Below are 21,929 nucleotides of genomic sequence, written 5' to 3'. Positions count from 1 at the left end.
GTAATGATTAAATACACAACAGTTTACTGATTAATATTAGGTGAAAGTGAAAATGCAACAAATTGTACAAATGAAATATGAATTTTGGGAGTATATATTCCTAAAATTGTTTATACATAAATGGATAATTTTATGTCAGAGCCCCACCCCCAACCCCCACACGTACACTACTTTGGAGGCAAATTTGAAATTTTGTTTATGTGAACGAAAAACTTGTAGCTTAAAAAAATTATTTATATACCCTTCACCTCCCCCCCCCTCCCCGCAGGCCTGTAAGTCACTATGTGCATACCGTGCCCACTGCCCACGGAGGCCAAAAGAGGGTGAAGCATCCTCTGGAACTGGAATTTAAAAAGGCCATGAGTTTCCATGTGGATTCTGGGAACCAAGCCCAGGGATCCTTTGCAAGAACAGTAGGAGGTCTTTACCACTGCCTTATAACTCCAGCCCAAACTTTCAAGGTTAAAATGAAGTAATTTGAAAAGTTTCTAAATAAAAGTTTGATAGTTCCTGACACCCGACCCATCTTATCTATCACCGAGATACTGCTTTAAAATATTTTAAGGACTCTTTCACACAAAAATACTAAATGATATATATGTATGTGTGTGTATGTCTATATATATATATATCGTATGATAGTATAAAGAATATAAAGTGCAACATTACTAAAGAAAAAGTGGGAAAAAAAGAATGAAAAATAGAGAAAGGAATAGAGAGACAAAGGCAGGAAGATAAAGGCCAGGTTTTACCACCAAATGTCTGTGTTTTTTTTCCTGACACTATACCCTCCCCTTTATGCCTTTTGTCTGAACTTTGTATTTAATGTCCCCTAGCATCCAGAAATGTATTGCTTCCTATGAATAGTTCCCTAAATATGAGTGTTTAGGATAATTACATGTATATAGATTTTATGAAATTGAGAAAATAGCTGGTTGTGGTAACTCATGTCTGTGATTCCTGTGCTCTTTGAGAGCCTGAGGTGGGAGTCTAGGTCTTATAGGAAGTTCAAGGACAGCCTGAAGTTTGTGAGACCCTGCTGCAACAATAACCACAACACACACACACACACACACACTCATAGACACACACACAGACACACACAGAGACACACATACGCATACACACACGCACACACTCACACACACACACACTATTTAACAGTGATATGCTATTCCACTGCATTGGTGGATATTCAGGGTATTTTCAATATTTGCCATTAAAGCAAAGCTTCTAGAACCATGTTTGGCTCACAGTCTTCAGAAAATAAAGTGCAAGAGTTTCTCTAGAGTGTGTATTAACAGTGAAACTTCCGGGACATAGATTACAAATACTATCAAAATAATGATAACATATTTTCCTTGTTTCGGTGACACAATGGATGTCAGTGGCAGTCTGGTTTAATGCTGAAATCCACGAGGTTGTAACTATGGTACATGTTGGAGTATTCACATTTGGAAGATTAGTACCTCCATCAGAACTACTGACTGGAAGCTGACAGACTATAACACTTAGCATCTATCAACATAAAGTGTTGATAAAACCGGGCACTGGCTAAGTTGTCCATTGGCCTAAGTGGTTCTATCTTTACCTGGTGATAAGTATAACATTTTATCTTTAAATTAAAACTATCTTTAATTTAAATCAAAATAAACACAATATAGTCACAGACATTTCCCCAAGTATTTGGTTAATAAGGGTCATTTATTGAATTACTTCACACATGTTTATAAAAATTGCCATTGCAATCTCCATAGACAAACTGCTCTTGGTACCAGAAGGGTTGCAATTTTTGTTTGCTGGCCTGGAAGGCAAACCTTTGGTAGATAGTTCATATCCTGATAAGTAAATTCAAATTATATTGTTGGTAACTCACAAGGCATGCCAGTGGGTGATGGTGTGTTTAATTAGAATTTAAATACATGTTAATATAGGATTGAAGTAAAGTTGTCAAAGGTGTTCTATGGTTGCTGTCTTCTTTTCACAATTCTTGACAAAATTATCTCTCTCTTCTAAAGTCCATCTTGCTTCAATGCTTTCCCTGTTTGGGGGAGGGGTGACATTGTATGTAGGGAAAGGCTGCTAGTCAGGCCATCCTGCATATCGATTTAAAACTGTTTGTTGAACAAGTAAATCACATATCAATGACTTTGTATCTTTTCCAATAATAAATAAAATCATGTTCAATGGTTTTGAAGTGAGAAATAAATTGGTCGATAACATAAAACACCACTTAACATTTCCATTTACAGCTTACCTCACTCTTACATTGTGGCAGTTTTTGAACAGGGGCCGAAGAATGATTCCTTTAGAATATGAACAATTTGTGGATAATTATATTCAGATGAGAACCTATACTTTAGAGAAAAGCTATTTTAGGATCTCATATGGGGAATAAATATCTTGGAAGCTCTTGCTGTGAACATTTTCTCAGTTTGAGTCTTGATTCTTTTCAAGTCTCTTCTATGCCTGAGACTTTTCTCTTTTTTCTGAATTCTGAAATGCCCAGATAGAGTGAGATTACTTATCACTTGAAGTGATATCTAACTAGGGAATATTCTGGTCTGTATTTCTAATCACAATGCCCAGTTCTTTTTTTCCCCTCAATATGTTTTTATTTAAATTGGAAACATGAATGCTTCACATGTCAATCCCAGCTCCCTCTCCCACCCCTCCTCCCTTGTCCATCCACCAGCCCTCCCAGCCCCCCCAGCCAATCCCCACATCATTCCCCAGGGAGGGTGAGGCCCTCCTTGGGGGAATCTCCAAAGTCTGTCATTTCATCTATGGAAGGACCTAGGCCCTTTCCCATGTGTCCAGGCTGAGAGAGCATCCCTCTATTTGGAATGGGCTCCCAAAGATCATTCATACACATGGTAAACACTGTTCTACTACCAAGGCCCTGGTGATTTCTGTAATGCCCAGTTCTTGTACTAATCTATTTGGGGTTTTTACTTACAAAAATGATCAGTGCTAGTAATTCATACTAGTTTATGCGAGTTTTCAAATGGATTGGTGTATGACTTGTATTGGTTCATTTTATAATTCTTGTAGCTTCCCAGATGATGTGGCTGTGTTGTTTACTTTCTTAATTATAGGTGCAGCTTTTCTCTTTAATCAGAATTACATAGCCTGTTCTGCTTTATAGATCTTTACAAAGAAGGCACTTTATGACATATCTTTTCAAATGTATTTTGTTTTTAATTTTATTGAATTCAGCTATTTTCCTTTCATATCTCAGAATAGCACTATTCATTTTACATGTTTTTTATTCACTAATTTTAGGGTAGAAGATGTTTTATCTATAACACACTTTATTACTGTAGGCCCTAAAGGATACATTTTTCCTTGAATACATTTTCATTCATGTGTCCTGGTCTTAGTATTAAGTAGTCTTTTAATTGGTTCATAAAGAATGGAAATATTACTTGTGCTCTATTCAATGTCAAAGATGAAGTATGCTGCTTAATTTTCAATTAATTAAACTGTTGATCATTTGGAAACAATTTAAGTTGGTATATTATGATCAGACAGTGAGACTATGAGACGATTAAATGACTTTAAGAAATAATTCATGAAAGGACATAAAAATGTATTATCTGGGAAATGAAAATGAATATGTTTAATCAGCTTTATTGCATTATTCCATTTTCATTGGTATTTGACTATTTTTAAAATCTGTTCATAATATATTAAATCAGTAATAAAATTGTTTTCTCACACTCCTCTTACATTGCTAGCAATTTTTACTTTATCTGCTGCTGTTTCTTGACACATCTTAATCCTGACTTTTGTCTGTCATTGCCCCTCTCTGTTCTCAGGTGGAGTCATGGTGGTGGGTATCACTCCTCAAGTCTGGCTCTGCCAGCAACATTTCTGGTTGTTCATGTAAATGTGAGGAAAGGTAAGAATTTGTGCTCCTGTGAAAATAGAGGTAGTATTGAAGTTCTGTGGATTGTCTATATTATCTTCTAACTCTCTACGGAGAATCACACAACTCAAGTCCCTTCCATTTCACACTCAACACATCTTGTTTCTTGTTTCTAATAAGTGTAATTTAGTGGGAAGAACAGTGGGGCATCAGAGATGAGGTCACAAAAGACACAATAACTTCTAACTCTTAGAATATTTATCTGAGGGCAGAGTGGAACCAAAGCCTCCAGCCAATAGCCATGGCCTAGACACCTAGGAAGTGAATCCTGCAGTTGCAGTCTTGATGTTCCATGTCTCTAGTCTGGAGCCACCATCTTTAATCCCAGCAGGAGAAACACAGATCCAGCCCTCTTTTCAGAGAGGTTGAGTCCATAGAAACCAGGACATGGTTTCCGCTGCGTTAAGCTATAAGGAGTATTCTTCCTGCCAGCCTGGCCCCAGAGTTGCTTCAACCCCAGATAACATACAGAGACTCTATTAGTTAGAAGCCAATGCCCAGGACTTCTCATTGGTTAAGTATTAACCCATTGGTTAAGTATTAACCCATGACTACTAATATAAATATATATATATATATATGTTTCTATAAGGTCTTACTTTAATGAGGATGCCAGCCTCATGCATTCTTTCTTCCAGGGATCACATGGCCACCCTCTACTCTTTACTACACTTCCCAGAATCCTCCTTGACTTCTAGTCCCACCTATCTTGCTTCCCTATTGGCCAACAGTGCTTTATTTATGAATCAATAAGACAACATATACACAGAAGGACTTCCCCATCATTAGTCATGAAGTTTGAGTAATTATTTCTTTTTTTGTTTGTTTGTTTGTTTTTTGAGACAGGGTTTCTCTGTATTGTTTTGGAGGCTGTCTTGGAACTCACTCTGTAGACCAGGCTGACCTCAAACTCACAGAGATCCACCTGCCTCTACCTCCCTAGTGCTGGGATTAAAGGCATGTGCACCAATGCCCGGCTCTGATTATTTCTTAAAGAACAGATGATAACATACATATTCACTTCTCCAGAGTCTGATGAAGAATTGACTATAGATCATGTATGGAACTTTGCTGTTGGTTTTGCTATGTGAGTCAACAACTTACACTGGGAACTTCTCTGCCTTAAAACAACAAACAAACCAGTTTTGTCCAGGCTGTCCTAGACCCAAAGTTCATGTGAGCCTCATGACTTAGCCTCCAGAGTAACTGAGATTGCGAGTATGTGTCATCATTTCCCGCCATACTTTTCTTCTTTTCATCTTAAGCCCTAACATTTCTGTGTGGATCATTTGTTTGTGACTAGAGTTTCATCCCCAGGATTTGTCTCAGCTGAGTACTTCAAGGCTAGATTCTCTGAATTTTTGCAATTCACTCTGATGAGTATCTCAGTATGAGTTGAATTTCTGGGGCCAGGTCCTTTGCCTGAGCACCATAAATGTTTCCTACTACCCCCAAACACCTCCCAATTTCCCTCCAGTGGGTAGGTATTTTACTCTTCTTGAACATTTGATAAAATTTCCTTTTTACTTTGTATGCAAATGATTGCTTCTTCCTTAAAATTTGAAATATTTACCTTTGTTATTATGTTTTTGTAAAACAACTAGGATGTATTTAGCTTGGCACTTGGTTAATTTTGCCTACAGACCAGGCCAGTGGCCTCTTTTAGTGTACAGACTTGGGTTTTCAGCTGAGAATACATCTGATTTTAATCATTTGTTGAATTTTTTAAAATCTTAATTAGTTTCTGTGAGCACTGACAGCTCAAAAGCTGGACAGATGGTGTTTGAAGTGCTTAGGAATTATTTGGTGATCTAAGTGAAAATGTAGATTCTGATTCTGAGGACCTGGAAGGTCAGTAAGATACCTGTACATACAGGTGCGAGTGATACTGGAATTATCAGGCCTTTCTTTCTGTAATCATCCCACAGCCCAAGTGATCATAGGAAACTCCATGAAGATTAGCTATGAAATGTTTGATTAGTATCTCCATTACCTCCTATCATGGTGCAGAAGGTGCAGAATTGGGGATGTGATTGGAGAGAGAAGAGTGGAGAAGGAAAAATTTGTGGGAAGTTACACTTTGGCTCTTGTGCTCTTCTTAAATATTACTAGGTCACACAAGGAGAATGGAAGTCTGCATATGCACCTCCAGATGAGAGGAAATTACCACTTGTATGCCATGTATTCCAGAGCATGGAGATGATGACTGCATTTCATATAGAGACTTCTGAAGACAAGAGGCTACGTGCAAGATTTAAGCCAGCAGACATGATGAGTACACAAGGCTAGTTATTTCCAATTTATTCATTTAACCTCTTAAAGGGAAATCCCCAGAATTTCGAGACTTATAAAGGGAATCTCTGAGACTAATGAATATAAACTCTAAGCCAGTCTGGCAAAGGAACCATGGAAAAAAACAGGAGCCTATAAAGTAAAATAAAAAACAAAAACAAAAACCCAAAACAACAACCCCCCCCCAAAAATCTATGGTTTGTAGGCTTTGATGCTATGGAGCTCAGGTTAAACAAAGTATATATATGAACAATGTTGTAGCATGCACATCAGTAATTATTTAAATATCTGGCTCTTTCTACCTGCCTGGCTCATCAATAGAAACAACTACTGACTTCATGAAGAGACACCACTATGGTCCAGCTATTCCGCCAAGATGCCATCACTGATCATCCCATCAGGATCAGTTGATGGGTTCCATTCTAATACTGATGGTTTTTGAATTTCATAGATCTACTAGGTTAGGATTCTCCAGGGGAGCAGAACCAATTGGATTAACATTCAAAAAATTTCATGAATTAAAACTTAATAAGACTTTAATCTCTGTTAGTAAGAATTTAACCATAACAACAACAAAATAACCCCTAAGAACTGAGAACCCAGTAGTTATTCAGTCCTTGTTACTGAGTGTTGTAGCAGTGGGAATAGTCAGCCCCATAATGATTGTCTCCTTCAGAGGGCAGGCTATTAACAGGGGGTTGTTGCTCAGTCCATCAGTCTCAATCTGGAGACAAAATTCTGGAAGATTTAGAATTAAATCTTGAAATCTAGGAAATGCTTGTTCTGGTATCATTGAAGGAACCATAATCATCATTGTCATTACCACCATCATCATTGTCATCCTCCTCCTCATCACCATCATCGTCGTCATCATCATCATCATCAGCAGCAGCAGTAGCAACATAGCAAATTAACAGAGTTAATTTGGCCAAGCAAATGATCTTCCTTCTGCTATGCTTCCTTTACTTGGACTGCTATCAGAAGTTCTTGCTCACAGTGGGGTACATCTTATCACATAATCATCAAATCAACAATGATCATTTTTCTGGTGTGTTCCCTACTCAGGTGTTTCTAATTTGTGGTAAGTTACCATTAAAACCAACTAACATAACTATGTATGCCAACTATTTAATAACACCCAGAGAAAAATCCTAGTATAGACTTGATATTGCATTTGAAAACTTTCAGTTTTTCAAAACCAAGAGAAATGGGAGCTATAAAAGATAGGGATTAGTTATTGAAAAGACCATGGTTCCATGATTTGACTGAAACAATCTAGGTCATACCCCATGAGAAAGTATGCAAGCTTCTTCTGGTACTGAGATGAAATGGCTCAACACAAAAGCCTGCCAGGATGGCACTAGAAAAGACCATCCTGAGTGAGGTAACACAGTCACAAAAAGATGATATGTACTCACTAATATATGGATTTTAGACATGGATCAGGGGATTGACAACATACAATCTCACTGCCAGAGAGTCTGGGAAACAGAACCTTCATCCAGTGACTGATGGAAGCAGAGGCAGACACCTACAGATAAAAACTGAACAGAACTTCTGGAATCCAGTGACAGAAAGGGAGAACTGATGAGCAAAGGAGTTAAGATGGGCTTGTTTAACCCACAGACACAGTTGACCTGAAAAGGGGGAGCTATTGGACCCCAGACTGATGGCTGGGTAGACAGCATGGGACTGACCCAGACCCCCTGAATGTGGGTATCAGTGAGGAGGCCTAGGTAATCTATGGGGCCTTGGGTGGTATTTATCCCTGGCATACAAATAGACTTTGAGCACCCATCCCACAATGAGGGATGATCTCTCAGCCTGCACTCTTGTGGGAGAGCTTAGGCCATGCCCTGGATGAAATGACAGACTCTGGAGATCCACCATGGAGGGCCTCACCCTCCCTGGGCATCGGAGTGGAGATTGGGTGGGGGACTAGGGAGCCTAGTGGAGAGAGTGGGGAAGGAGGAGAGGGAGAGGGAGCTGGGATTGACATGTGAAACAAGCTTGTTTCTAACTTCAATAAAAAAAGAGAAGAGAAAAAATTTGAAACAACAACAACAAAAATCAAAACAAACAAACAAACAAAAAACCAAAAGCCTGCCAGGTCAAACTAAGCAGAGCAAATCCCAAGAACTTGGACTTGAGTTAACTGACCCTCCCATATTTTAAGGAATTTTGAGATAAGCCTCTTACCTATAAAAAATACCTATCAAGTCAAATATTCTGAAGTGTTTATGCCCCGCTGTCAGGTCAATGATCCAGAAGATATTGTTCCTGGAACTTGTTGAGCATCCTGGTATGGTAGGACATTTATGTGGGACAAGAAGTATTGGAGATCAAGATGCTCAAAAGACCGGCATGTCCTCTGAGATGGGATGTCCTTTGGGAGACTTGAGTGGAGGAAGGAGTGTATTTTACTTGGCCAAATTTCCTGGTATATTTTAACAACACCATAAGAAACAAAACCATGAGGCTGCAAGATGAGCTTCAGTACAGTGACCTTGATATCGGCAGTAGCTGGCATGTGCCTGATGTCTTTGGTTCTATGATGAACGGTGGCACCATCTTGAATGAAGTTATTATTGGAACCCACCACTGTGTAAGACTTAAGACCCAGTCATAGAGGTCCAGTGGTCTTCCTGTCAGTGCACTGTACTTGTGTAATTCTAGATCCTCCTGCTTCTTTCTTCTGTCTCATGGTGTTAGTGGTTGAGCGGACAAGCACTTCCAGGTGTACACACCTGTGCTATTGCACATTTAATGTATACTTCCCTTTATTTTCAGCTAAAACTCGGTGGTGCAAGCTGAGCATACTCAAAGGCATTTCTTTCTTCCGGCTTAATATTTTACATATGTAATCAGCAACTTTTAGCTAAGCTCCCTCAACAATGTATCTATTACGTTTTGTTTTTATATTATGATATTGAACTGAGAAGGCACTGACCCCCACTGAGTAGTACATACACATAGCATCTGCATGATACATACATATATTCCCCCTGCTTACTTTGTCTGGAGAAAGCACTGCTTTAGAAATGACACTCAATTCTCCTTGCCTCCTGTAGGTCATACATCTTTCTGTAGTCTTCATAGCTTCGTTGTACTTATTTTGGCTTTGCATTCACCGGGATGTTAACCCACTGTGTTGGGATGCAAGGCACTGGTTCAGGCATGGGTTTATTCTAGAACAAACAAGGTGATGAGTACTAAAATCGTACAGTTTGTGGGTATTTTATAAAACAAAGTGTTTTTATCTGCATTGGACAGTATCACATCCCTAGCCTTTCATGCTAACATAGTGATTATATACTTAAAAAAATAAAACAGGAATGAGATCAAGAAAGGGCAATGAGTTAAACATATAGAACAAAGTAGAGACATCAAGGGATTCTGCACCGAATTTGGCTCTATCTATAATTATTCATGGGCATACTAGACCTCACAGCTTTCCTTTAGTATCAGGCTTCTTATAAATTCTACCTGACACAATAATACGTAGTTCTAAAATTAAATTGCATGATTGGACATGGGAGAAACTTAGAGCTGTCCAAGGTACATCCAGAAGAGAGAAGACATTAAATAAATCTTTCAGTTCCTTCATTGATTAGTAAAAATTTTAAGTTAGAAACACCAAATAGTTTGTTCAATGTCTTGGGGTAATTAATGTCAGATCTGGAAACAGAAAAAATTAAGAAATTGAGAAATATTCATTAAAGGGTCTAATTATTATAATTTTTGATGATAAGAAAATGGAAATGCATTCAAAATAAGATAAAGAGTCAAATTATCAGTATAAATATTTCAAATGACTTACTTCACAAAATTTGGGAAAAAGTTAGCATCATAACATCCTAAATTAAATGGTTAATAGTAATTTTCTACTGCATGTCAATTATATTATATTATCTGAGTAATTTATCTTACTAAAAATCCTTTACTCCACTGAGTCAACTAGTAGCTTAGTTTCAGAGACAGTTTTCTGGTACTATGATGTCTCAAGTCCTTACTGGAAAGCTAGTAGCTTTATGTAATACGATGAAGAAATGATGTATTGGAATGTCTCTTGGACTGAGTTTGTCAATACAGCAGTATTTCTTAAATTGCCATCATTCTTAAAAAAACAATCTAATGGTCTTGCTGAAAATGAAAATTTTTAAGATGTGAGGGCACCATTTGGAAATTAAAATAAAATAGAAAATTTTAACAAAGGTACAAGACTTATAGATGGATACTCTAAATTATTGTAGACAGAAATCAAAGACTAAATCAATGGTAAGTAAGACCATGTTTATAGATTGGAAGTCTCAATTTGTTGACATAATGAGCTCCTTGTCCAACACAGTGCTTATCAAAATCCCAGATGTGTTTTCATAGGAATTAACAAGCCAATAAAATATTTATGGATATGCAAGGTATTTGGAAGAAACAAAAGTGGTTGCTATTAAAAAGAATAAACATAGCAAGGCCGATGGGAATATGACAGTGTCTCATCAGTTAAAACTCAGAGTGTGTCTAGAAAGATGGGGAGTCATGATTATCTTTACTGCAACCCAATGTAAGACATAAGAACTGGGCTGGTAATGTTAGTAATGTTAATATTACATGTAAAATACTTAAGTATTTAGCTTCAAATGTCTTTCATGAAAATAAAACTTTAAAAAAGTTAATTTGTTGGCATAGCAGATGCTGCAGAATACTAAACAGTGACTGGAGGCCTGACCAATATTTGGCCTTTGGGGGAGGGGCAAGGGTCTTAGACAATCACAAACCCAAATTGATCCAGTGGTATAAAAAGAAAACAGTATGAATTCACTGTGTAGGAGTTGATTTTACCATTGGTAGTCTAGAAGACTTTTACCGTAGAAGATCATCTAAGATGGATGTACACAAGACTAGATTTATTTCTTAGTCTTAAGTAAAGAAGGAAGGGAAGTGGTGAACGCAGCAATGTCAAAGCAGGAAGGAAGGGAAATTGCTGGAGAGAAGACAGTGAGCATCTTTTGTTCTTCAATGTCCAGGTACTGGTAGACAACATGGTGTTTGTTTGACTCATTTATAATGTATTTCCAAATATAGAAAATAAAACGATTTGTATTTGAATTTCCTGGCTTCTCTCTGAATGAGTAACCTGCGCCTTCTAATTTCCCATTGCAAAGGGAACAAACAGATTTGTATCAGCAACTGTCCTGCTGCATACAAGGCATGACCAAACTGGAGAACAGTGAAATAAGTTGTCCCGACCACCAACTACATTAAGTATCTAGCAAATACAATACTTTCCCAAATATAAGTAAATACTTTGAATTTTTAAAAGCTGAATTAAAATATGATTTTATCTTTCCTCCCCTCTTCTCTCCCAAACCCTTCCCACATCCCTATTCTTGCCTCATCAAATTCTTATTCTTTAATTATCATTGTTACATATGTATATATATATAGTTATATGCAAATAAATATATAAATGCAGCCATTGAGTCCATTTAGTACTGCCCATATGTCACTTTTAGGGCCAGCCACTTGGATTTGGATAAGCATTTAGGGGCTCCTCTCAGAGCAAAGCTAACTTGTCTCAGCAGTGTTTAACTGCCAGTAGCTCGTCATCTAGGTGTACTCCTTCTCTGTTTTCTTTTTTCTTATAAAAAGCATGGTCTACTTTTAGAACTACAGAAACTCTGAGTGATGCCAGTGGGGCACCTAAAATGACTAGTCACCACAGAGCAGACACACATGATGCTCAGAGGTGTTCATACTTCCATGCCTCTGAGCTGTGATGAGTGACATGCCCTTTTCTCTTCTTGCTTTAGCCTTGTCCTGACTTCCTGCCATCTGTCTCCTTCTTTAGATTGAACCACCTCTACTTCCAGATCAACTTTGCTAGGTCGTATTTCCAGATCCCTTTTCTTCAACCTGTTGGACCCCTTGATATCTGTCTTCAATACTCTATTTATAGCTGTCCCATTCATTATTTTATGCTATTTGTGTTTATATAAAATGTATTAGTGCATCTTCTTTGGCTATAATGAAGTATCTGAAGTTGAATATTTTGAAAGAAGTCTATTTAACTCACAATTTTAGAGGCAAAATGTCTAAGATTGAGTAGTCTCATCTCTTTGTCTTTTGGTAAAAGTTCCCTTTACCTTTATTCTGACATTGTTAAGAAAGCCAGAAGAATGCAGCTTGTGCAGAGGGGGCCAAGTATGTGGGCTGGTCTTACTCTGTAGCAATGCATTCTCACAGGAACTCAGTGATACTTACATAATCCCAAGGGTAGTGTCCCCGGTGACTGTTATTTGTGACTGGCACCACAACAACCCTTTTTCTCCATGGTAATAAGGAAATAAACAAAGCACTAGCATTTCACTCACTGTGGTTGAAAGTATTTTGAAAAACAATGACACCATCTATGTTAAGGAGCCTTCCTGACCTTCACAAACTATGGAAGCAGAAATCCCACTTTGGGGAATTCATTCTAAAGCAAGTCTTCCTCCTGCATCTTAAAAGGTTTATATTTAAGATTGCACATCACAACATCATTTATAATCAGGGGAAATGGGAAACAGCCCATGTAATAATAACAAGGTCATTCATTGTGTTTTGGAACACACACAAAATTAAATTTTGTACAGCTGTAAAGTAGTACTTAACAAACTGATTGTGATGTTACTGGAGACTCTCACTTAATCCATTAAGAACCACATACACCAGGCATAAGGCCACAGAACTTTCTAGGCGTCTGCACAAGGGTTTAGAGGTTGGCCGGTAAGTGTAAAATCAAACTGAAAATGCTGAAGAGAATGAGAAAAATGCAATGCACCAAGTTTACTTCTTACCACCATTTGATTTCAGTGAAATTTCAATACAGTGGAAAGAGTTCTGCTTAGACTATATGTTTGTAAGAATTTCTGTGAGTATGTAATCTTACTTAGTAGTACAACTGATAGAAGATTTGAAGAGCAAGGCTTAGGTATAGAAGATAGAACGTGGGTACACATTATTTAAGGTTAGTGTGGTGATTCAAAAGACTAGAGAGCTGAGTCTTATAGTGGTCTGAAAATAGTCTCACTACGAAGGGCAAGTTTTGAGCTCCTGCTGGGAAGTAGAGTGATATGCATCATCTTCTCTAAGCATCAGAACCTTGTGGGATGTAGTTGTTCTTTACCTTCTGTTTTCATTTGAGAAAAGATGGACTTCAGGAAACTGAAAAAACTCCTCCACATCATGGAGCTAGGGAAGGAATTGAGGGGCTCGGAGGCAAGACTGACTTCAAATCCTGTGCTTTTCTGAAGAACGTCACCATGAAGTACTGATTTTTTAGTTTGCAAAATTAACTATATACCTGATTTCACTATAATTTTAGAAAAATGTGGTATCCAGTGAGAGGCCCCCCTGTTACTACTTCTCAACACCACCACTCCGGAGAAACCACCTTCCAGCAAAGGAATTCCCTAGACACACACTCAAGCGGAATTCAAACTAAAAAGTAAAGATACATATAATCTTATTTTCAACTAAAAGCATAAGGTTTAAAAGCTAAAGTGATACATATGGTTATGGTTGGAGAATTCGGACAGTTCAGAAAGGAATAGAACAAGTGGGATTCCCATCCTCTTACTTCTAGTTTCCATCCCTGGGGTGTTAGCAATTTCTTGTGACTGGGGTCATTATTGTGTATTCTCCATTTCAATACAATCCTTCAAATCATCAATAGTTTCAAACCCACTTGCACTTTGAGAAACACTTGTTTTAAGTTCCTTTGTGGTTTTGGTTATTTTTTTACTTCCAAATACTGATAATATATTTTCCCTCTTTGTGCTGAAAACTCCAATCTGTGAAATTTTACTTATTGTACAAAACTAAAAGTATAATATAAATTTACTTTCAGGTACACAAATGAGTTATATATAAAACAAATGAACTCACTATTTAGACTTGAAATCTATGTCCAGGAGATCTCATTATGTATATATAAATAGCGTAAAATCTGAAAAGGTCTGGATACCAAAACACTTGCAGTCCCAAGTATTTGGGGTTAAGTTTTCCCAACTGATATTTGGAATCATGGACTTTAGAATCCCTGCCTCCTGAACTTGATGCATTTTAGGTTTTTCTCAGGGCCTCCAGCATCATTTCATTAGTCATTCTTTATTTTTATCTTTTTATTTATTATATACAAACCACAGTTTCCCCTCCCTCTTCTACTCCTGTTCCCCCCCCCCACACACCTCCTTTCTACCCACACCCATTCCTCAGAAAAGACAACACAGGACCAAGCTCCTACCCTCTGCATCAAGGCTGAGAAAGGCATCTCATCATAGGGAATGATTTCTAAGCCCGCTCATGAGCCAGGGACAGATCCTGGTCCTACTGGTAGGGGCTGCACTAACAGACCAAGATACACAATTGTCACTCACCCAAATGCAGAGGGCCTAGGTCAGTCCCATGAAGGCTCCCTAGCTCTCAATCCAGTCTGTCAGCTCCCATGAGCTTAGGTAAGTGGTTTCTGTGGGTTTTCCCATCATGATCTTGACACCCCCTCTTCAACCAGACTCCAAGAGTAGTACTCAGCCATAAAAAAATAATGACAAATGGATGGAATTAGAAAAATAATCATCCTGAGTGAGGTAACCCAAACCTAGAAAGAGAAGCACAGTATGTACTCACTTATAGGTAGATATTAGATCTAAAGCAAAGGATAACCAGGATAAAATCCACAGCCCCAGAAAAGCAAGGTAACATGGAGGACCCAAAGATGTACATATAGATTGCCCTGGGAAGGGGAAATAGATGAGATCTCCTGGGAAACCTGGGGGTAGGGGGTAGGTAGAGGGAGAGTATGGGGGGAATGGGAACATGAGGAATCGGGATGATTGGGTAGGGGAGGGATGAAGAAGGAGATCAATGAAAGAGATTTCTTGATAAGGGGCATTATGAGGTTAGGGAGAAACCTGGTACCAGAGAAATTCCCAGGAATCCACAAGGATGACCCCAGCTAAGACTCCTAGCAATAGTGGAGAGGGTGTCTGAACCAGGACTTCTCCTGTAATCAGATTAATGACGACCCTGTTTGGTAATTATTAAAAACACAGACTGTGGGGGTCCCTGAGCTTTGAAGGGAGGGATTTGATGGAGGCATCCCAGTTGGGGCTGAGTGTTCGTTCCAAGGACTCTATCTGTGTAATATCTGGCTGTGGGTCTCCATATTTGTTCCCATCTGTTGCAGGAGGAAGCTTCTCTAATGGTAACTGAACAAGGCACTTATCTATGGTTATAGCAGAATGTCATTTTATCAGTACACTTTTCTTTTATTCTTTTCTTAGGTTCCTGGTCTATCTGGTCTCAGGGTCTTGGTCACCCAAGAATTACTTCCTTTTCAAGAAAGAACTTAAGGCCTGATGGGTAGGTAGGGGGAGAGGATCTGAAGGAACTTTGGGAAAATTATGATTAAAATATATTTGGAATTGAAGATGTTTTTAATAATGAAAAGTGAAATAATAATAATAAAAATAAACATAGCAATAAGCATAAAAACACACAGGCTGAAGTTTGCAATCCTTCTTTGGGACGCTCTTATGGTGCTTTGTTCTGTGACTGAAGTAAGCATTTTCATACTGAAACCTTGATATCCTCTGCACACTGAGATTATTGCAAATGAGTGCACAGCAATTTATAAACCCTACAAGTCTATATTTTCAGACTAAAATCATTTTGGAGAAACTGTATTTATTTAATTTGCATTTTACATAGCACTAGTGTAACTTAAGAAATGTTGAATTTATGCAGCTGCTGATAGGTTTTATTACAGTCATCTCCATTTTCAGCAATTGTTCATTTCTTTTTATGATCAATTGATACGCCTGTGATTTGTAAGCGTATAAACACAATAAATATTCCGTATAGACCTGTGTCTATATTGTTTTTTCCACAATACTGCAAACTTTCCCAGCTAAATAAGTCAAGCTACAAAGCATATGTTCTCTAGGGATAAGAAGTGTTTTCCAATGTCTGTGTTTAAATTCACTAGGCCTGCTTCAGAGACATGAAATCTCATTTGCAAAGAAATCTGTGATTTGCTCCTTTTGAACTCATTGGGATGAACAATTACATGAAATCACGGTAGTTCATAAAGATGTTCTGCAGGGAAATTGCTAGATATCAAAACACAACCTAAAACATTTCCAGGTTATATATTCATCATTCTTTTTCTCATTCAGCAAATCATTCACACATAAACTGCTGTGGAGAATGTTACCAGTTCCTACTTTGTCATCCCTGTTTGATTTGGTCTTAGTAAGCCCTGAGGCATTTATTGAGATTTTTGATTAAGTGATTTATTAGATTATCTCCTTTGTGGTTAATATCTGTTAACTGGGATTATAAAAATAAAGTTTTGAAAATTATGGCAACTAAAATTATTGAAACTTAATTTAAATAATTATACAGTATCATATTTTTTATAATCTACTTAGCTTATTAGTCTCAGGGGACAGTTATTTGATTTTGAAATATTACTTGCCATTTATCCATAAAGGGAAAAATTCTCTACTCTTAATGGTACCTGACTATTAGAGACAAATTAAAATAAGCAAAAAAGACAGTGGTAGACAAATAGAACCTTAGAGACTATGGTCCAGAAAATTTACAAATCAATTTACCTATTTTCTGATTAATGCTTTTCTATATTATTTCATTTAATACAACAACTTCACTAGCTCATTCAGATAGGTTTCACTAAATGCATTTTTTACTCATGAGTTTGTTTTTTTATATTTTTATTTAAATTAGAAACATGCATGCTTCAAATGTCAATCCCAGCTCCCCCTACTTGTTCCTCCACCAGCCCTCCCCTCGCCCCCAGCCCAATCCCCACATCATTCCCCAGGAAGAGTGAGGCCCTCCTTGGGGGGAACTTCAGAGGCTACCCATGTTCAGAACCAATCAGTGGTGGACCCTGGATATTTCCTGCCCTAAAACCATATTCTTTCCACTAAGACCCTCATGTCCTTCTGGGACACTTACACAGTATCCAGCTGCAGGCAGCTTTTTTTTCATATCTTTTTTTAATCATTTTTTATTTTAATTTTAAATAGCGTGTTTTACATGTCAATCCCAGTTCCCTCTCCCTCCCCTCCTCCCACACTCCCCTTCCCCCCCACCCTACTGCCAAATCCTTCCACATATGGGATATCTAGAGTCTGTCATTTCACTCTGGGTAGGGTCCAGGCACTCCCCTAAGAGTCCAGGCTGAGAGAGCATCCCTCTTTGTGCTATAGGCACATGATGACTGTTTGTATTCCAGGGATAGACACTGATCCACAGCTCAGGGCCCCATAGGTTGCCCAGGCCTTCTCGCTGACACTCATATTTGGGGGCTCCAGATCAGTCCCATGCTGGCCTCCCCACTGTTGCTCTGGGGTCCAAGAGCTCTCCCCTGTTCAGATCAGCTGTCTCTGCTGGTTTTGCCAGCCCATTCTTTGCCAATTTGCTCATCACTCCTCTCTCTCTGTCACTGGGTTCCTTGGGTTCAGTTCAGTGATTAATTGTGTGTTTGCCTCTGCTTCCATCAGTCACAGGATGAAGGCTCCTGGATGGTTATAGACATCAAGTTCATTATCAGGAATGGGCATTCGAGGTGGTTTCTCCACTATTGCTTAGCTTGCCAATTGGTGTTATCCCTTTAGATCACTCGAGGTCACTCTGGTGCCTGATCTGTCTTCTATCCTATGATTCCCTCTTCCCCCTATTCTACCCCCACCCACTCAACTTCCTGTTCCCCAATATACTAAAATTGGAACGATACAGAGAAGATTAGCATGGCCCCTACATGCAAATTTTTAAAAGCTAAGTAATTTGGATTTTTTTCTTTAATTTTTTACTCAATGATGAACATCTTTCCCTATAGTCTTGTTTTCATAGTCATATCAAACTAAAGGTATATTGATTCCTATATTATCTTATATGTTATTTCAGAAACAAAATCAAATTGTGACAGGATTATAATCCATATACTTCCTTTTCATTATCATTTTTAGTTATGTTAAGTACACAGGACATGACGTTCCATGCTTATGATTACCATTCTGTGACCTTTAGCATATTGACATTTATCATGGTGCAATCGCAGCCATCCTTCTCCAGAGTGCTTTGTGTTGTGCAAAATGAGCCCTGTATATTTACCAAGCCCTCTGCAACAGCCACTCTACTTCCTTCTGTGAATCTGACACTTCTAGAGACTTCATATGAGTAGAATCTCATGAAATAATTTGTCTTCTTATGATTGGGGTTTATTTTCTTTAATGTCCTCAAGTTTGATTCATGTTTTAGTATGTGTAAGGTTCTTTTTAAGGTTGAACAATATCCGACTGAACATATGTACTGTATTTTATCTGCTCATTCAATTGCTATACACAATCAAATCACTGTCACCCACTGGCTATTGTGAGTATGCAGCTATGAACACAGAGGAGAAAATCCTTCTTTAAAACTGTTATTTAAATTATTTTTAGGGTACAGCCAGAAGTGGGATTGCTGGATCATATGAAAATTCTATTTTTGTTGTTATTTTGAGAAACCATAGAGGCCACATAATTTTACATTCCCAACAACAATACATGTGTTCCATTTTTCCCATCCCTGTTAACATCTCTTATTCTTTTTATCTCAAATTTTGTTCTTCTTATTGTTATTGACTAATATCTCACTATGGTTCAAATTTCAATTTTCATAGTGACTACTAGTATGGAGCCTCTTTTCATATGTATATTGGCCATTTGTATATCCTTTTGGGGAAATGGCTGTTAAAACATTTGCCCCATTATTAAGTTAGTTTGTTGTTGTTACTAAAATTAGGGTATTTTATGCATTTCAAAGTCCAAACACTGTCAAATAGATAATTGGAAGATATTCTTCCATGTTACATGGGCTGCCTTCTCATTCTTAATTATGTCTTTTGATGCACAGAAGTTTTTAATTTAAGGTAGCCTAATTTATCTATTTTTACTTTTTTGCCTATGCTTTTGGTGTTCCATCCAAGAAATCATTGCCAAAGCCATTCATTTGCTTTTAACAAAATCTGTCTTCTAAAACAGAGGAGATGATTTGCAATGTAAATCAATTGGACAGCCTGGATTAATTTTGTCATTCAGAACACAGGATATTAAAAACAGATAAAATTAAAACTGACAGCCTGGAATATTATTGAAACTCACCCTTTAAAATTTTTTTTGTAGAAAAAGTGCATTTTATTTACTTAGTTGATTTATTTTTCCTAAGTATCTCATCCAGGTGTGGTCATGGACCCTTTCATATTGAAACAGAGTAGGAAAGTTTTGAAGCCAAAGGACAAGGGGTCCTTTTTTGCTTATACTCTCTAGTTTAGTAAGGTTCTCACAGAAGTTCTCAATATATACCCAAAGTAACAAAATATTAGGCCAAGAAAGGCTAATGACACCCTACTCCATACTATGTGTATGGTACTCTGGGTCCAACTAAGACATTGCACATACCAGGTACTCTCTACCTCTGAGATATATGCTGTTTTTCCTTTGCTCATTTAGGGCAGAGTCTTGCTATGTTGTCCATTCTGACCTTAAAAACGTTCTGCTCAGATGAGCCTTGGAGTTTCAATCTTCCTGTTTCAGTCTTCCAGGAAGCTGGCAGTTAAGGTTTGTGTCCCTGGTTTGACTTGGACTTTCATTTTATGAATAAAATTTTGTGAACTGATATCATTGAGAAAAACTACTTCAGTGATCAACCAATAGGGAGTGCATACGATGCCATGCTTACATGCAGAACAGAAGCATATGGCTTTAGTTTGGGCAGCAATCAATCCCTGTGGGATGCTGGTAGCGCTATGCCACATCTAAGCTGAGCAGGTGATGCAAAGGGAATATGAGGATGAACACTGGGTTACCCCCCAAAATGTGTCTGAAGAATTTCTGTCTGAGTTCAATAAACATTACTAGAAACAGCTACCTTGTTCCAGGGCCTCCCATTTCTCATACATCCCAGAGGTATTAGCAAGGCATATGCCAAGTTGCTAAAAGAGTCTTGTGTGAACGCCATGTGTGATGACCTGGTTTCATATTTCAAAACTAATTTTGCTTGCTGAAATGTGCAACATTTAGACCTTAAAGAGCCATTTAAGAGACTGGCTTCATATGCTTCCTTAGGAAATTGGGCAATAAATCCCAGGGAGGCACTAAGTCAACACAAGCTGCCAGCAAATGATGTCAGAATCTTAATGAGACTACCGAATCCAAAGGCTTAGAAAGGTCACCAGAGGCAGAACCAAAAAGAGATGTGTAGGTATGCACCCCAGGACTCAAGACTCCCTCATGGTCTTCTGAGAATGACTACCTCTTAATCAATCAAAGATTGAAAATAGTGAAGAAGTCACAGAATCCCTCCCATGGGAACTATTCCTACCACAGTTTCCTCTTAGCTGGTCTTACTTTTCTGTGCTGGACTGCACTCAGTTTTCTGCTCTTGGAGCTAACATTGATGACAGGGGTTTCATTCTATACAGAAAGCATAGATCATTACACCATTGTGGCTACTGTTTTCGCAAAAATATTGTGTTGGTAAGACTGGCAATTTTCCAAATGATCAGACTCACAAACTCTTCCAAATAGCAACATTCACTAGAAAATAATCAGACACCTGTGGAAGTCATTCAGGTTGAATTAGACTTTCAGTGTGCAGTGAAATTGGGGTACTGCATTATAGTTACCTTTTAATAGTGTTATATGTGCTAACAAAATTCTGTTCTTCAGGGCAAACTGGTCTTGTGGAAGCTATGAGGGAAGGGATTTCAAAATTCTTGATTAAGAAATATGTGCAAGAAGTCAGAAAAGTTACATGAAGAGCCTCTGGTAGATTACACAACAAAAAAGAGAAATACACCATAACCTGCACACTAGAATCTTAACCACTTGTATCTGTACATGAAAGGTCAATTTATTCACTTCTTTAAACAGTGAGTGGAAAATTCATAAGGAAAGTCACTCTGTTCTTTTAAGATCTGGAGTTCCAGTGCAGTCATTTTTTTTGGATTGCTTAGTAGAACAGAAATGGAGCAAAGACACAAGTGTCAGGACTCAGATTTCCTCTGGATATTACAAAGAACTTCTCAAGAACAGGCTGCCTTGTGAGAAATAGACTCTCATGCAAATGTCCCTGAGGAAACTAGGAAGTTTTCTCTTGGGGGTATTGCAGAATATATTTCTCAGCTGGGTGAGGAGTGTACTAGACAACTGTCAGGGTACCTTTATGTTAAAAGAGTGTAAGATAGACCCCAGAGTTCCCTTGGATGAATCGTTGGTACATAAGCCTTAAAAATCAATCTTCACCTAGCTGAATTAAGTATTTATGTGTTTCTGGAATCCACCTATAGACCAAGGGGGAACTTACGTCTCTGGTTTCAGAAGTATCTGGAATGAGGTAGAACCACAGATTGTTGATGATGTTCTGGGAATGCTGAAGAGGGTTAGGGTTATGGTTAGGTTTGTTAGGGTTAGGGGTTAGGAGTTCGAGGCTAATGTTAGGAGTGTGGAGGACTTGAGATCCACTGTCAAAGGAGTCAAAGTGAAGGCAAATTTTTGTGTCATTTCTTATTATATTATTTCCATCAACTTTATGCTTTACATGTATCAAGAACAAATGGTAAAGGTCACCCAAGGACCCTATATTGACTTGCAGCCAT

General features: G+C 38.1%; 1 protein-coding gene and 1 pseudogene across 2 annotated transcripts in view; one reads left to right on the top strand and one right to left on the bottom strand.

Moving 5' to 3' along the window:
* The window catches only part of Ankef1 (ankyrin repeat and EF-hand domain containing 1), a 57,866-nt gene that overhangs the window by 33,917 nt on the left and 2,020 nt on the right, over positions 1 to 21,929 (bottom strand). The window contains exons 1-2 of one of the 2 annotated variants that reach the window (XR_005877438.1): positions 14,641 to 14,865; positions 9,237 to 9,411 (exon numbers count right to left, since the gene is read on the bottom strand). The exons of the other annotated variant lie outside the window; for it this stretch is intronic. The gene's annotated coding sequence lies outside the window, so the exon portion shown is untranslated. Of the gene's footprint in view, positions 1 to 9,236; positions 9,412 to 14,640; positions 14,866 to 21,929 lie in introns of those variants that run through there. 2 annotated transcript variants of the gene reach the window in all.
* LOC121140573 lies at positions 17,995 to 18,086 on the top strand (annotated as a pseudogene).

The sequence above is a fragment of the Mesocricetus auratus genome, unplaced genomic scaffold, assembly GCF_017639785.1.
Source record: "Mesocricetus auratus isolate SY011 unplaced genomic scaffold, BCM_Maur_2.0 Super-Scaffold_100004, whole genome shotgun sequence".
Taxonomy (NCBI): Eukaryota; Metazoa; Chordata; class Mammalia; order Rodentia; family Cricetidae; genus Mesocricetus; species Mesocricetus auratus.
The sequence above is the reverse complement of the archived record's forward strand: the minus strand, read 5'-3'. Positions and strand labels throughout refer to the sequence as shown.